The 18,331-nt window shown below is 41.1% G+C and overlaps 1 protein-coding gene across 2 annotated transcripts in view; it reads right to left on the reverse strand.

Moving 5' to 3' along the window:
• Positions 1 to 18,331, reverse strand: part of LOC131551149 (phenylethanolamine N-methyltransferase) — a 102,469-nt gene that overhangs the window by 10,263 nt on the left and 73,875 nt on the right. The gene's annotated exons all lie outside the window — the stretch shown is intronic.

Consider the following 18,331-nt stretch of genomic DNA (forward strand, 5'->3'; position numbering starts at 1 on the left):
ATTCTACTAACAGTAAGTAACTTTGCAAATACAAGTCAACTAGCAGTCAATAGAGTATTAGTAGACTGTTTGCTTAATATCTTCTAACACTTTATTTTGATGGGTCCACAACATACAACATACTGAGTATGAGAAACTTTGCAAATATATGTCAACTTATTCTACTAACCCTAAACCTACCCTACTGAGAGTTAGTAGACATGTAGTTGCAAATGAATGAGAATTAGTTGACATGTAGTCACAACAACCTGATCTCATAGAATTCCGTGTAATGTTCACGGACTTAATTAACCTCCGAATCTGTGGTGGCATCACGGAATCGCCGAAAATTCCGTGATGGGCTCACAGAAGGCATCAGCCGTGGTCCATGCATGGATTCACTGGTTCAACACCAGCGCTGCATCGGACCACGTAAAAAGAGTGACTCCAATGCAGTTATACTTTCACTGGAGTACCTGACCCCACCCCTACCCTAAACATACCCAGTTCTGAACAATAATGATGACGATAAATTTCCCAGTATCGCGTCGGCATATTGATGCTAAGGGTTTCCGTGCGTGGAGCACGGCTGATGCCTGTCACTGACTTACATTGGTATCACTTCTGTGAGCCCATCACGGAATTCTTTCTGTGAGCCCATCATGGAATTTTCGGCGATTCCGTGATGCCACCACAGATTCGGAGGTTAATTAAGTCCGTGAACATTACACGGAATTCTGTGAGATCATGTTGGTCACAAAGTTACTTATAGTTAGTAGAGTGTCTAAAGTGGACTATCGAAATAAAGTGTAACCAAAACCTTTGAACAGAATGGGGATGTGTACATTTTGTGTACATATTTTGCCTAAATATCATCTTTTTTTCATTTAATACTGTGTGCGTTTGAACCTTCTGTAATAGTTACATATGAGTCCATCAGTTGTCCTCAATGTGAAAAGATGGATCTCAAAATCATATAAATCATATAATCATATAAATTCAACTATTATTTTCACTTGTGGACTATATGTAAACATATTTTATGTGAAATATCTTATTCAGGTCGGTACTAAATAAACAATAACATCCATTTTGTATGATCTCTCTTATTTTGGTAAAATAATTAACATTTTGCAGATTCTGAAAGGGTGATGTAAACGCTTGACCTCAACTGTAAATGATTATATATGATTTCCATAAAATACATTTAACTTGTTTGTTATGTTGCAAGATTAAGGGTGAATCCCATTTCTCTTTCTTACCCCTTTCCCTTCGTCTTACCCCTAGCCCTTGTCCCTCGAAACCGAGTGGTAAGCGCTAGGGGTGAAAACATACCACTATGAAATGAGACACCACTTGGTTTCGGTTACGTCATCATACACCGTCGCTAGCTGGCTGCTACGTCACCAGAGCCGACAAATGTTGATCACAAACTTTGGATCGTTTTACAAACTTGTTAAAACTGTAAACATGCATGGAGTCCATTCAAGGCTAGTCTGCGGGACTGTTGTGCAAATCAGCAATGTAACGTTAGTGTAGCAAACTAGCGATTTTTTAAAACGTTTCAATTAAGAACATGGTTGCAAATATATACAGTGAGGAAAATAAGTATTTGAACACCCTGCTATTTTGCTAGTTCTCCCACTTAGAAATCATGGAGGGGTCTGAAATTGTCATCGTAGGTGCATGTCCACTGTGAGAGACATAATCTAAAAAAAAAAATCTAGAAATCACAATGTATGATTTTTTAACTATTTATTTGTATGATACAGCTGCAAATAAGTATTTGAACACCTGTCTATCAGCTAGAATTCTGACCCTCAAAGACCTGTTAGTCTGCCTTTAAAATGTCCACCTCCACTCCATTTATTATCCTAAATTAGATGCACCTGTTTGAGGTCGTTAGCTGCATAAAGACAACTGTCCACCCCATACAATCAGTAAGAATCCAACTACTAACATGGCCAAGACCAAAGAGCCGTCCAAAGACACTAGAGACAAAATTGTACACCTCCACAAGGCTGGAAAGGGCTACGGGAAATTGCCAAGCAGCTTGGTGAAAAAGGTCCACTGTTGGAGCAATCATTAGAAAATGGAAGAAGCTAAACATGACTGTCAATCTCCCTCGGACTGGGGCTCTATGCAAGATCTCACCTCGTGGGGTCTCAATGATCCTAAGAAAGGTGAGAAATCAGCCCAGAACTACACGGGAGGAGCTGGTCAATGACCTGAAAAGAGCTGGGACCACCGTTTCCAAGGTTACTGTTGGTAATACACTAAGACGTCATGGTTTGAAATCATGCATGGCACGGAAAGTTCCCCTGCTTAAACCAGCACATGTCCAGGCCCGATTTAAGTTTGCCAATGACCATTTGGATGATCCAGAGGAGTCATGGGAGAAAGTCATGTGGTCAGATGAGACCAAAATAGAACTTTTTGGTCATAATTCCACTAAACGTGTTTGGAGGAAGAAGAATGATGAGTACCATCCCAAGAACACCATCCCTACTGTGAAGCATGGGGTGGTAGCATCATGCTTTGGGGTGTTTTTCTGCACATGGGACAGGGCGACTGCACTGTATTAAGGAGAGGATGATCGGGGCCATGTATTGCGAGATTTTGGGGAACAACCTCCTTCCCTTAGTTAGAGCATTGAAGATGGGTCGAGGCTGGGTCTTCCAACATGACAATGACCCGAAGCACACAGCCAGGATAACCAAGGAGTGGCTCTGTAAGAAGCATATCAAAGTTCTGGCGTGGCCTAGCCAGTCTCCAGACCTAAACCCAATAGAGAATCTTTGGAGGGAGCTCAAAGCCAGAAATCTGACTGATCTAGAGAAGATCTGTGTGGAGGAGTGGGCCAAAATCCCTCCTGCAGTGTGTGCAAACCTGGTGAAAAACTACAGGAAACATTTGACCTCTGTAATTGCAAACAAAGGCTACTGTAACAAATATTAACATTGATTTTCTCAGGTGTTCAAATACTTATTTGCAGCTGTATCATACAAATAAATAGTTAAAAAATCATACATTGTGATTTCTGGATTTTTTTTTTTAGATTATGTCTCTCACAGTGGACATGCACCTACGATGACAATTTCAGACCCCTCCATGATTTCTAAGTGGGAGAACTTGCAAAATAGCAGGGTGTTCAAATACTTATTTTCCTCACTGTATGTACAGGACTGTCTAGAGCACAAAGCAAGACTGTCGTAATTTTTAAATAAATTATTTAAGCTGAAAATACTTGAATACTTGATGATCTGGCCGCCATTGTTGCTGGTTGCGCAGTGTGTTCTGGGTACCCCTTGGTTTCAAGTAAGCTCACGAAAATGCTTGGTTTTAAGGGGTATCTACCACTTCCCCTTAGCCTTACCCCTCGATCAAAATGAGAATTGGGATAGCCCTTACTCTCACGTGAACGTGCAAAACTAAGAGGAAGGGGTAAGGGGAAGGGGTAAGACAGAGAAATGGGATTCACTCTAAGTGTTGTGTAATTAACAAGAGGGGACCAACATGGTGGAATATTTGCAAAATGCAGAGACCAGTGATGCGTTTCTGCACATTTTGTGCCTTTAGGACAAGACAACGACATCCCAGACCTTCGCCATTGTTTCGGGCCATGCCATCAAAATGGACTCGTTACTTGAGGCTTGACCTTTGTTTCAAGTCCTTTGTTTGTGCTTTATGTTAACTACACTAAGTGTCTTCCTACCTGAGAATTTCTCCAGCATGCAGTATATAATATTGATGGAAATGAGTCTTCATGTGTGAAGTTTTTGAGGGCAGCAGTTTTTTTCTGGCCACATGTAACATTTCAAATTTTGTGTCACATGTATTGTCTGTTTTAGGACTCTTTGTTTGGCTTAGTTTTAATAGCTCAAGGTTTGGACAACGTGTAGCAATAATAAATTTTTGAGTGTTCTGATGATGCAATTTTGACATAAAGAATAGGAATCTATAGTGCCTAGTTTACACAGTTTTATGTTTTAAAGAAACTGATCTACAAAAACTGTTGTTTTATTTGTATCTGTAAGGACTGGATGAAATGTGTGACAGCACCCATTCAAAAATTGTTTTAAAAAGAAATGTGAAAACTCATTAAATTGATATTTACAGTTGCATTTTTTTGTGTTGTGTAATTGTATTACAGAAAAATAATAATACTTTTACATTCCTTTGTGATCGTTATGTATTATTATACCGCCGATACTGAAATCTGATCATAATGTGGTCCATATGATTCCAGTTTATAAGACTAAACTTAAAAGAGGTAAACCGAAAAAGAAAGTCATTAGGCTGTGTTCAAATGAAACTAGAGGTTTTTTTTTTTCAAGTTGAGCTTTATTGTCATTCCGCTACATGCGGGGGCATACAGTGGAACAAAATGTCGTGCCTCACAGGACCACGGTGCTACATAAATACAGGCATACAACAATGAAGTAAAACAATATAAACCTATACACAACTATTCTACTGATAGATTTGACTATTAATATACTATATATATAAAAAAAATGTTTTACCTATACATAAAATAAAAAATACAAACAATACAAACTATACAAGTGCTTCAGATAAATACTGTACATGTGCGAAGAGAAACATTGTGAGTCTAGAGAAGAATTGAAAGCTTACTTTGAATGGACAGACTGGAAAGTCTTTCATGAAGGTTCGCTAGATGAAAGGACTGGGGTGATAAATGATTAAATTAACTTTTGGTAACAGTTTGGTAACAGTTAAATTAACTTTTGGGAACATGGCGGCGCGACCGATGCTTGCGGCGGCCTCTGCGGACATCGGCTTTTCAGTGCAACAGTTATTACCCTGTATATTAAATGGGCGAAAGTTTGTTTACAGTCGTGACTTAATGATGGATATTAGAGAGCGGGGTGGTCGGCCGGTAGATCGGCATTTAACAGATCGGCTGGGGAAACTTGGACTGCTACGCCGAGGTTATATAGAGGATTCATCTGTATCACCTGGAGCTCTCGCGGGGAAGAAGCATCGTCGGCGACGATGTGACAGGACACGTAAGCGGGGAAAGAGAGCGGGTGTAAGAGCGAGGTTGAGAGCGAATCCAAACAATCCGGCCATCCCGTCAGTCCTGTTAGCGAACGTTCGGTCCCTTGATAATAAGATGGACAATTTAAGACTTTGGAGATCGCTGCAGCGTGATGTAAGAGATTGTTCTGTTTATATTTTTCTGAGACATGGTTGACAGATAAAATACTGGACTCTGGAGTTGAGCTAGTGGGGCTAACACTTCACAGAGCAGACAGAGTGGCGTCATCAACTGGGAAACTCCAGCGGAGGAGGTGTGGCTGTTTATACAAACAACTCATGGTGCTCAGACGAGAGTTATTCTGAAATCTTGTTCTCCAGATGCAGAGCAAATGGTCGTTAAGTGCAGACCCTTTTATTTACCACGCGAACTGACAGATATTATCATCATAGCAGTGTATGTCCCTCCAAGTGCTGAGGTTAAACAGGCAATGGGAGAACTTTATAGTATAGTCAGTCAATTACAGACTTCTTATCCAGATGCAATTTTTATCATTGCGGGGGATTTTAATAAGGCTAATCTTAAGTCTGTTCTACCTAATTTCCATCAACATGTTACATGTGCAACAAGGGGGAAAAATACACTGGACCATCTTTATACTAACATCACAAAAGCATACACTGCAGCCCCCTTACCTCACATTGGCAGTTCGGATCACTTAACTGTACTACTTAGGCCTGCGTACAGGCCGCGGGTGAGAAAAGAGCCACCAACAGTGAAGGAAATTAGAGTGTGGCCACAGGAGGCCATTTTATCCTTACAAGGTTGCTTTGAATGCACACAGTGGAGCATCTTTAGGGATGCTGCAACATCTGGTGACGGTATAAACCTGGAGGAATATACAGAAGCTGTGTTGGGTTTTATAAACAAGTGCACTGATGATGTGACTGTTAAAAAATGTATCAAGGTGTACTCTACTAATAAGCCGTGGCTGACAGGTGAAGTTTGCTCCTTACTGAGGCTCCGCGACGCTGCATTCAGACGCGGTGACACAGTGGGGTATGCAAGAGCAAGGAGCAACCTGAAAAAAGGTATTTGCCAGGCAAAAAAGGCCTTTGGGATAAAGCTGTCTACTCAGTTTACCAACAGCAAGGATACGAGATGCTTATGGCAGGGATTTCAAATGGCCACTGGCCATAAACCTATAGAAAAGGTAATGGGCAATGATCCTTCTCTTCCTGATGACCTCAATTAATTTTTTTCTCGGTTTGAGGTTAAGAACACCGGAGTTGCATATATGCAGGAAGAGCCTTCCGTTCACCAGGCACTGCAGCTGACAGTAGACAGCGTGAAGAGGGTCTTCACTAAGATCAACCCACGGAAAGCTGCTGGGCCTGACCATATCCCAGGTTGCGTGCTAAAAGGTTGTGCTGAGCAATTAAAGGATGTCTTTTGTGATATATTCAACATCTCTCTCAGCCAGGCCAGTATACCCACTTGTCTAAAAGCTCTACTATTATTCCACTTCCAAAAAGTCCAATCCATCCTCAATGAACGATTATCGTCCAGTAGCCTTGACCTCTATTGCTATGAAGTGTTTGAGCGTCTAGTGATGAGTTACATCAGGTCTTGTCTTCCAACAAATCTGGACCCACTTCAGTTTGCGTATAGAGCGAATCGCTCTACTGAGGATGCCATCTCCACCCTGCTCCACCTCACACTGACACACCTGGAGAATAAGAACACCTATACCAGGATTTTACTTATGGACTTCAGCTCAGCATTTAATTCAATCTTGCCTCAACAACTGGTGGAAAAGTTGTTGCTGCTGGGTCTGGACTCAGGGTGTGCAGGTGGATTATGAACTTTCTGACAGAGAGACGACAAACAGTCAGAGTTGGCAGTTTAACATCTAAAACAATAATTGTGAACACAGGTACGCCACAAGGGTGCGTTCTGAGTCCTTTATTGTTCACGCTGCTGACATATGACTGTACTGCCAGTTTTAATAGCAATCATGTTATCAAGTTCGCAGACGATACCACTGTTGTCGGCCTTATTACTGATAATGATGAATTGGCATATAGGAAAGAGGTGGAGAAACTCACAGCTTGGTGCACAACGCACAATCTGGCCCTCAACACCAATAAGACAAAAGAGATGGTCATAGATTTCAGGAGAGCTGGGCAACATCACCATCTCCCTTTGACTATAAACAGCTCCGAGGTGGAGAGGGTCCAAAGCACCAAGTTCTTGGGGATCCATCTGACGGACAAGCTGATTACCAGAGATAACACCTCAGCTGTGATCAAGAAGGCACAACAACGCCTTCATTTTCTTCGCAGGCTGAAGAAGGTGGAACTTCCCATCACAGCCATGACGTTGTTTTATAGAGGGACAGTAGAGAGTCTGCTGACTTATTGTATCTCGTCCTGGTTTGGAAGCTGTACAGCAGAGGAGAGACACAATCTCAGCCGGATTGTGAGAACAGCGGAGAAAATTATTGGTGTCTCACTACCACAGCTACAAGACATTTACACAGGCGCTGTGTACGGAGAGCTGGTAGTATCCTGAAGGACTGCATACATCCACTTAATGGATTGTTCTCATTGATGCAGTCAGGAAAAAGATACCGTAGCATAAAAACCAGAACTTCTCGGCTGTTGAATAGCTTTCTTCCCACAGCAATTAGGCTGCTAAATCAGAGTTTGTGACTCTTTTGTGATTTATTCTTTTAACATTTTAGAGCATTTGAAATAATATTATTAGAATGTTTATGCTTTATTATTTGAAATAATTTTATTGAACTGATTTATATGTATTATATAATGCACTGAATTGTAAGATGTGGACGTGTGAAACACAATTTCGTTTCTATGTGACATAGAAATGACAAATAAAGTATCATCATCATCATCATCATCAGTTGGTTATTCCTACTAAACATATCATAATTTATCCAAATAATCATATGTAACCAAATATATTAAGGAAGTTATGAATCAGGGGAAAGCAGATTTTAAAAATAAGAACTTTACATTACTTAGGCAGAAAAATAAAAACACTAAAAATCAAACTAAAGGAATCTAAAGCATCTTATCAATAGCTTTTAGAAGATGAGTTTAAGGCCAACAACAATAAGAAAGTGTGGGATATTTTAAAAACAATGACAGGACTAACATATTTAAATAAATCTATCATGACATATAATGAAATTTGTTTTGTCAATTAATTAAATATATATTTTATTAGATTTGAAATTACTAATAATTGACCGTTCGCAAAGAGCTTGATTGACAGGCGATCTGACCAATCAGAACACAGATATGTGCCGCCGCTGTTATCCGCCATCTTGCCTGACATCTACAGCTGGTCTCCATAGAAATCCATGTTAAAACGGGTTAAAAAAGATTTAAACTTTTTAAATATAACTAAATAGAAACATGTGTGGAGGGTTAAGCTGTGCTGTTGTGGGCTGCCACATTAACGGCAATAAGTTAAGGAATTCCTTTAAAGTACTTGTTTTGCCTACCAGAAAATCTGTCATGTCCGGCACTGTATGCATGGCTTTCAGCGCTTTAGTTAAAATACTATGTTAAAATGTGTGCTCTTATCATTCTGTGGACAAAATCCCATGGACTTCGCCCCGATCAGGAGCTGTATATGCACATGTGCGCTCATCAGTTTTCATCGCAGCTAACCTCACATCGCTTCATGTCATCTTCCCACTCATTAAACTATGACAGGTCCTTTACTGCAAAAAGACGGTCACTGCGACACTGTAAAGTGATGAAACTATGGCGCCATGTGCTTTTTTAAACCATTTTCATAGGTTTCACATTATAGGCCCTTTCGCACCGCAGGAACCTTTTCATAGTACCCGAACTAATCGTGGAACTACCCACTTTTTGGCGTGTTCGCACCGCGGGAACTACGAACTGTTTTAGTTCCCGGAACTCCGTTTGGAGGAACTAATTAGCTCCTACTTCAGAGTAGGGTCTAAAACAGTTCCATAGGAACTATCGTGAGTGTACGCTGTGTAAACACAAACTGTGTAAACATCGCATAAACTTATATTTCGCAAGAATGGAGAACAGCGATAGATGGACGGACTCTGAAGTGCAGGCACTTTTGAACATTTTGAACAACTCCTTTGCGATCTTTCAATCGCTTGACGTAAAGTTACGTCGACATTCCATGTCCATTATTGTGAACCCCGCAAGACACAACAAAAACACAGCTCCGATCACAGCATCCTCCATCCTCCTGTTGTTAACGTTGTTCTTGTTTGTTTTCGTTGTTGAACGGCGTGCACAAATGACGTCGCTGTCGACCGGCTTACATCACTTCCTAGTACCCACTGTCGGTGCGAATGCAACCCTTTAAATGGTACTGGGAAGTAGTTCGCGCAAAATCGTCCCAGTACTTTAGTACTGTACTTTTAGTTCTGGAACTAAAGCGGTGCGAAAGGGGAAAATTATTGTCGACTCGAAAAATATGTAAATGCGCATGCCCACTAGCCACAGCTGTATCCCTTCTAGCCTTAATCACAAATCAGACAGGAGAGTAGATTAACTTCGGTGAACTTAAACTTGAAAAATGGTGTGTTCCGCGGTTGACATAAACTATTTTCTGATGTTTATTAGGGACCAAGCACCGAAGGTGCGATGGCACCTATTGTATCCGTTAGATTTCTTCTTATTATTATTATTATTCTTCTGCTGCTCTTGAGTCTATGGCAGCCCATAGAACCGCTTGCTGGAAAGTTGTGAAATTTGGCACACTGATAGAGCACAGTCTCAACATTAACCATAGCAAGTAACTCAAACTCTCTAGTGCCACCACTTGTCCAAAGTTTCACTCATGTTTATGCTAATAACTTTTGAACCATAAGACACAGAAGGAAAATTCAATAATCGTAAGGTTTAGTTTTTTCGCTATTTTAAATTGTTCGAAAAACCTACTTTTCCAAACTTGTCCTAGACGGTTTGTCTGATTTTCACCAAAAGTGGCTCAGATCAGCTTCAGACCATGCTGACAAAAAGTTATGGAATTCAGGTCGATTAGTCTCCTTTCTGTTGTGCTGCTGAGAGGTTTGCGATTGCAGCTCCGTGTAGCTTCACTTTTTAATGAAACTCTACCTTACTTTCACTCCCTGTTGCTTAAAGTGATAATATATAACTTAATTCCCACCATATTTCTGGTGTTATCTTTCAAACAAATCTAACTAATTTGATTATACTGTAAAAAAGCACCGTCTTTCGGATGAGACGTTAAACTGAGGTCCTGACTCTCTGTGGTCATTAAAAATCCCATGACACTCATCGTAAAGAGTAGGGGTGCAACCCCGGTGTCCTGGCCAAATTCCCTCCACTGGCCCTTGTCAATCATGGCTTCCCAATAATCCCCATCCACTTGATTGGCTCTATGACACTCTCTCCTCTCCACCTGTAGCTGGTGTGTGGTGAGCGCACTGGCGCCGTTGTCCTGTGGCTGCCGTCGCATCATCCAAGTGGATGCTGCACACTGGTGGTGGTTGAGGAGAGACCCCCCCCACATAATTGTAAAGCGCTTTGGGTGTATTGCAATTAGGGATGCAGCGATTAACCGGTTTTACAATTAACCGCGCTTTAAAAAGTCACGGTTAATTAATCGTAGGCTCTGCTACACCGAGTGTTTCTGTTGCACAGAATGGAACTGTTGAAACTTGCGCAAAATGAAAACAAAGTTACACTAGCGGTGCACCATCTTAAAATGCCGTGCTTATCAGAGACATGGAGGCTATTAGATTAACTATGACAGAGGAACCAAACAGCGATCCTTTATTTCCACCAGAGAAATGACTGAAGTCGATAGTGTGGGGCCATTTCGGGTACACCAAGAATGACCAGGGCGTCATTTAAATAGTGCCGTAAAAATTGCTAAAGAGCGAATACATAAGGGATAATACACAGCTCGCCAACCTGTTCTTGCTGTGCAATAAACGATTTTAATGCACGACGTGAAGGCAAGGACCACCTGACGCAAAGTTCGTTAGCTCTAACATTCTGCCCGCATCAGAGATGAAATGGTGCGGTGAGAGAGAGTGTGTGAATTAGCCTACCTGCATCTGCGCATCACTTTAAGCAATGAAGATTTGAGTTTAGTTATTAAACAGTCATTTTACCCCATCTTTGCTAATTAATATAATGTAGCGATCCAGTCTCTATAAACTATTTTATTAATGAAAGTAGCTGGGCAGAGTTGACAACACGTTTCTGTCCTCCTAAATGTTTGTGTGGGCAGCTCGATCTCGATCTCACAAACCAAAATAATAGATATTTTCTCAGGCCATATGTAAAATCAGATGAATAAAGATTATTCAAATTAATAAGTATGGATGACAGTTAATATTTTAATAATAGTTTAGTTTATTCCCCTCATTAGTAACAGTGCCCTCTGTGGGATAAAGTTAATATTAGTCTCATATTTTATCATCATTTTATATTTAGATTTATCATCCCTGTTATAGTATTATTCATGAGTCAATTTATTTTTCACCATCTTTCCAAGTTCTGTACCTTAGGTCCAAAAGAAATGTAGAAAGAATATACAAAATGAAAACACCAAATACGTTTGTGATCTATTTCCATTCGTTATTTTCAAAAGGGAAATACTGACATGGATGTTTACAGAGCAGAGGTCACGTTTTTTTAATTCCAATAGGAGAGATGTAGTGTGTCATCCTAATTTTGTAAATCTTTACAATATTTATTCAAATAGCAGACACTTTTGGATATTATAATTAATTAAAAAAAACGTTTATGTCAAAAAAAAAAAAAAAAAATATTAATTAAAAAACTCAGCTCCCCAGTACAGCTCGGTACTTTTTGGCTAGGTACTGTAATAAAAGAGGATCACAATGCTGAAAAAGCACTTTCAATACAACGTTTGGATTTGAAATCAAAATAATGGAAAAATGTTGTGTTTGAAAAGCCTGTGTGAGCCTTTTACAGAATGTTCAAAAGGGACCATTAAAATAAAGTGTTACCAAAATCTCAACTAACATGTAGGTTTCACCCATTTCTCTACGGTGTGTTACTTGATTGGCTTTGTGTTCATGTTTAACACTTTTCTGTCATTGGATTTCATTACAATTATTCTCAGTCCCCATTTACAGTACATAGCGGAAAACATGTGGTCTTACAGTGAGTGAAGTAACGTGAAAAAGGGCTGTTAAAAGAGTCAATAAGATGTTTGAATCTGGGGGAAAAGAATTAATAGGAATTAAAAAGTGTTGCAATTGGATATTTTGTGCTATGCTTGGACACAATCTACACAAGTATGACAACTAAGAGTCATAACTGCTTTTCTGTATTGACTTTTATTTTATCTTTTTTTTTTTCTTTTTTTTTTTTTATTAGTTGTTTATTCACATTTGTGTTTTGCTTGCAGAAATCATGTGCCACACAGTCAGCTTTGTTGACCCTGAAGAAGTTGAGTTTGTGCCTGCAATCTGGGTGAAGAATGGTGTGTGTTTATGGCCTCCATACAAACATTTAAATCAGTTTTATTGTTTAAGGTAATAATTAACCTCACATTAATATAATTTAAACTTTTTCTCTAGGCTCAAACCTAGTCCAAGACACTAAGTGTTGGAGACAGCCCCTGGAGTCTTTGTCTGCATATGAAGTTAATATCATATATACTGCAATTATGTATACACCCTTTCCCTGTATACAGTATGTTTAATTTAAAAGGCTAGATGGTAGAAAACTTTTCTGATTTTTCTGATTTTTACATTCTATATTTCATAGATAGTTACAGTGAAGCATGCTGGAAGCTCTTGCAGAACAGGCTGATCTCCAGTCAGTGGCTGTGCCTGACTCCCTGATGCCACCAAAACGCAAAATAAAGTAAGATTGTATGTATTATGTAATTCCTTGAGACATACCTGTCTTTGTATCATTCTGCAATTTAACAAATTGACATGCACATTTCTTTTTTAACTGCAAAAAATAAATTTTTCACTGAATAGTGTATTCACATGAACATTCCACCCTCGCTTTATAAATTTAGTAATCATTAAATACAGTCAATCATTAAAGTCAGTGTGGGGTAGGTCTGTGCACTGTGCCATGCAATGAGAGGTACCATACTCTCAAGAACTATAAACTGTCACCTAGATATCTGATTGGGCAAATAGCTGGTCAATTGATCAAAAAATTGTCACATTAGATTAGATTAGATTAGATTCAACTTTATTGTCATTACACAAGTACAGGTACAGGGCAACGAAATGCAGTTTAGGTCTAACCAGAAGTGCAATAGCAGCAAGTGCAGTATATACAATGGTTGAATAAGTGCAGGACAAGGATATGTACTGAATATATGTATAAATATATATAGAAAGATGGTTATTAATATAAACAGAATTTACAGGTGAATATGTATAGTGAATAAATATACAGATGGCTATTACTATGAACAGAATTTACAGGTGATATGTACTATCAATATAATATATATACAGATGACTATTACTATAAACAAGGTGTAAAAGTGCAGTGGAAGTGATTGCATATTACAATTAGACATACGGTGCAAAATGTTAATGTAAACATTGATAATGTAAACAACAGTCAGCAGTGCAAATGAGCATAGTCCAATTTAGGTATGGTAGTGCAAGATACAAAAGTAAACAGTTGTTACTGTAATAAAATTTACATTCAGTAGTGCAAATAAGGCAGATGTGAGGTAGGAGAGAAGAGTTAATAATATATGAGGAAGTGGATCAACGGGGTTAGAGTTCAGTAAAGAGACAGCTCTGGGGAAGAAACTGTTCTTTAGTCTGCTGGTCCTGGTCCGGAGGCACCTGAAACGCCACCGGAGGGCAGGAGAGAAAACAGTCTGTGGGCTGGGTGAGAGGAGTCCTTAAGGATGCTGCGAGCTCGATGCAGACAGCGTTTCCTCTGGATGTGTTCGATGGCAGGTAGTGGAGTCCCTGTGATGCGCTGGGCAGTTTTCACCACCGCTGCAGTGCCTTGCGCTCCGCAACAGAGCAGCTCCCATACCATACTGTGACACAGTTGGTCAGAATGCTTTCTATTGCGCAGCGATAGAAGTTCACCAGGATAGCAGAGGAGAGCTGATTCTTCCTCAGTGTCCTCAGAAAGAAGAGGCGCTGGTGAGCCTTCTTGACCAGGCTGGAGGTGTTGGTTTTCCACAACATGTCCGCCGAGATGTGGATCCCCAGGAACTTGAAACTGGAGACACGCTCAACAGCCATTCCATTGATGTGGATGGTGTCGTGTGTGCCTCTTGACTCCTTCCTGAAGTCCACGATGAGCTCCTTCGTTTTGGTGGTGTTGAGGAGCAGGTTATTTTCAGTGCACCATGTGGCCAGGTGCTGGATCTCCTCCCTATAGGCAGTCTCATCGTTGTTACTAATGAGGCCAATCACCGTGGTGTCGTCTGCAAACTTGACGATGGAATTAGATCCATACACAGGCTTGCAGTCGGAGGTGAAGAGGGAGTAGAGAAACGGGCTTAGCACACAGCCCTGTACACCAGTGTTATGTGTGATGGATGTGGAGCAGGTGAATCCTGATCGAACATTCTGGGGTCTGTTGGTCAGGAAGTCCAAAATCCAGTTACACATTGAGGTATTGATGCCCAGGTCTCCAAGTTTGGCTATTAACTTGGTTGGGATGACAGTGTTGAATGCTGAGCTGAAGTCAACAAACAGCATACGTGCATAAGTGTTCTTATTGTCCAGGTGAGTGAGCACAGAGTGCAGTGCCATGGAAACTGCGTCCTCTGTGCTCCTATTGCTACGGTAGACAAACTGGTGTGAGTCCAATGTGGATGGTAGAGAGTCTTTTAGGTGTTCCAGGACCAGCCGCTCAAAGCACTTCATGACGATGGGTGTGAGTGCTACAGGGCGGTAGTCATTAGGGCACCTCGGACTAGAGTGTTTTGGCACTGGCACAATGGAAGTGCATTTAAAGCATGTTGGTACGGCTGCTTGGGCAAGAGACAGGTTGAAAATGTCTGTAAAACCCCAGCGAGCTGCTCCGCACATGCCCTGAGAACACGACCAGGGATGTTGTCTGGTCCAGCAGCCTTGTGCGCGCTGATCCGGCTCAGTGCCTTGCAGACATCTGTGGAGGAGAGTATGATTGGTGGGTGGTCGGCTGAGGATTGAGCTTGGTGGCAGTTTCTCTGTTGTCTCTTTCAAAGCGAGCATAAAAGTAATTTAGCTCGTTCAGGAAGTTGACATCAGTGGCTGCGGGGGTGGAGTGGGTGGGTTTGTAGTCACTGATGGCCTGAATGCCCTGCCACATGCGTCGAGGGTCAGAGTTGGAAAAGTGTCCCTCTATCTTTAGCTTGTAGCAGTGCTTGGCCTTTTGATGCCCCTCTTCAGGTTTGCTCTGGATGTGCTGTAGGCTTGTGCATCTCCTGATCTGAAGGCAGTGTTGCGTGACTTCAACAGGAGTCGCACTTCCTTGTTCATCCAAGGCTTCTGATTTGGATATGTGGTGATCTGTTTCTGGGTTGTAACACTGTCAATGGTGATATTGATATGATCCAATACAGAGGAGGTGTAAGAGTCAATGTCTGTGTGAGCGCCACTGGTGGCTTGAGAAGCAAACATACTCCAGTCTGTGTGTAGAAACCTTTCCTGGAGTGTGGAATCTGCCCCGCAGGCCACACCTTGATGGTCTTCACTGATGGCTTCACACGGTTGATGAGGGGTGCATATTTGGGGTGAGGAACAAAGAAAGGTGATCTGACTGTCCCAGGTGGGGAGGGGTGTCGCAACGTAAGCTCCAGCCATGTTTGTGTAAACATGGTCTAAGGTTTTGTTTCCTCTGGTGTGACAGGAAACATGCTGGTGAAACTTGGGCAGCACTGACTTTAAGTTTGAGTGATTAAAGTCACCTGCAACAATAAAAGCCGCTTCGGGTGATCAGTCTGTTGTTTACTGATGGCTGCGTGAAGTTCTTTCATAGCAAGCTTGGCATCAGCATCCGGGGAATATAGGCTGCAGTTATAATGGTGGAAGTGAACTCCGCGGTAGATAAACGGTCTACATTTAACCATGAGAAACTCAAGGTTAGCTGAACAATGACTCCCAACAATAGCAGAGTTTGTGCACCAAGCTTTGTTAATGTAAATGCACAATCCACCACCTCTGGTCTTACCAGAGCCATCTAATGTTCTATCCGCCCGGAGTGTGTGGCGTCCGCTAGCTCAATAGCGGTGTCCGGTATTCCGCTGTTTAACCAGGTTTCCGTGAAGATTAGGACGTTACAGTTCAAAAGTTTCTTGCTGTGTGTGATGCTGAGTCGAATCTCCCCCATTTTGTTCACTAGCGACCGTACATTGGCAAGGAAAATGCTGGGTAAAGAGAGCCGGTGTGGTGTTAGCCTTAGCTTAGCTCTTAGTCCTCCGCGCTTCCCCCGCCTTTGTTTACGATCTCGACGCCGCCTGCGAGCACTTCCGCCCGGCCGGGTAGGGTGCATAGCCTCGGGTGTCCTAGCGATCTCAGGAAGGAGTCGAAGATTGTCCATAAAAGTGTCGGAAATTCGCAAACCGATATCCAAAAGCTCACAACGGGTGTACGATGTAAAGGCACAACTGTTCTGCACGAACAGACCCGAGATGAGTAAGAAAAATACCGCAAAATTGCAAAATCTGGAGAGACCCAGAGCCTCGCGATGTACTACTATGTAATTTAGTACTTTCTCCTGTTTTATTGTTGGTTTCCTCTTTTCTGATCATTTGGAATGAGGATAAAAAGAAGAAGAAAAAAAAAAAAACATGCAAAGAAACCTGGGCTTCCATACCACCTCAGCAGGGCCACAAACTGATCACCTTCATGCCATGCCGAATTGAGGCAGCAATTAAAGCAAAAGGAGCCCCTACCAAGTATTGAGTACATAAATGAACATACTTTCCAGAAGGCCAACAATTCACTAAAAAAATTTTTTTATTGGTCTTATGAAATATTCTAATTTGTTGAGATTGGTGGGTTTTTGTTAAATGCGAGCCAAAATCATCACAATTAAAAGAACCAAAGACTTAAACTACTTCAGTCTGTGTGCATTCAATTTATTTAATACACGAGTTTCACAATTTGACTTGAATTACTGAAATGAATGAACTTTTCCACGACATTCTAATTTATTGAGATGCACCTGTATTTATTAGGGCCCGAGCACCGAGGTGCGAGGACCCTCTTGGAATTGCTCCGTTTATTATTATTAGAATTATTATTGGAATTGCTTTGTTTATTCTTCTTCTTCTTTTTCTTCTCCAAAGTGAATCGCATTTTTGAGGGCCTAAACATGCTCCAAAACTCATGAAACTTTGCACACGGGTCAGAACTGGCGAAAATTTACATCTGATATGGGTTTCAGAAGTGGGTGTGGCAAAATGGCTCGATAGTGCCACCTATAATATTTCAAAAGAGTGCGCCTCGAGCTACGTTTTATGTACATGCACGAAAATCGGTACACACGTGTAACACACCATTACCTACAAAAAAGCCTCTTGGTACAAAATCCAAAACCCAACAGGAAGTACGTTATTTTGAATTTCCTGTTCGATTTTTGTGCAGTTTTTGCAATTTCCAGGCTGTAAATGTGCTGGCCTGAAGATATCTACATGCCAATTTCCAGTTATAGACATAGCGCCACCAGCTGGCAGCATGAATCTACTTGTTTCACACTAACTTAAACATGCAATGTCCGATCTGTCCCAAACTTCACACGTTTTATGAGAGTCCTGGTCTTAATACATCTTAAGGCCAATATTCAATTATAAACATAACGCCACCTGCTGGCAATAGGAAATTACTTGTTTTACACTAACTTAAACATGCATTGTCCGGTCTGCCCCAAACTTCACCTGTTTGATAAGAGTCCTGGCCTGAACACATCTTAAGGCCAATATTCATTTATAGTGATAGTGCCACCTGTTGGCAACAGGAAATGACTTGTTTTACACTAACTTAAACATGCAATGTCCAATCTGCACAAAACTTCATATGTTTGGTAAGAGCCCTGGTCTGAAGCATCAAAAGGCCAATATTCAGTAATAATTATAGTGCCACCTGTTGGCAACAGGATACGTCATGCTTTGCACTAACTCAAACATACCATGTTCAATCTGCACCAAACTTCATATTTTCGATAAAAGTACTGGTCTGAAGACATCTACAGGCCAATGTTAAGTTATAGACATAGCGCCACCAGCAGGTTTGGCACATATAAATGACTTTAACATTTTCCTCTCTATTTGGCTTTTTAAATGCACGTTGCTCACCGTTCCGTCTCCCTGAAGCCACCGGTCGGCGGTGAG

The sequence above is a fragment of the Onychostoma macrolepis genome, chromosome 12 (genome assembly GCF_012432095.1).
Source record: "Onychostoma macrolepis isolate SWU-2019 chromosome 12, ASM1243209v1, whole genome shotgun sequence".
Taxonomy (NCBI): Eukaryota; Metazoa; Chordata; class Actinopteri; order Cypriniformes; family Cyprinidae; genus Onychostoma; species Onychostoma macrolepis.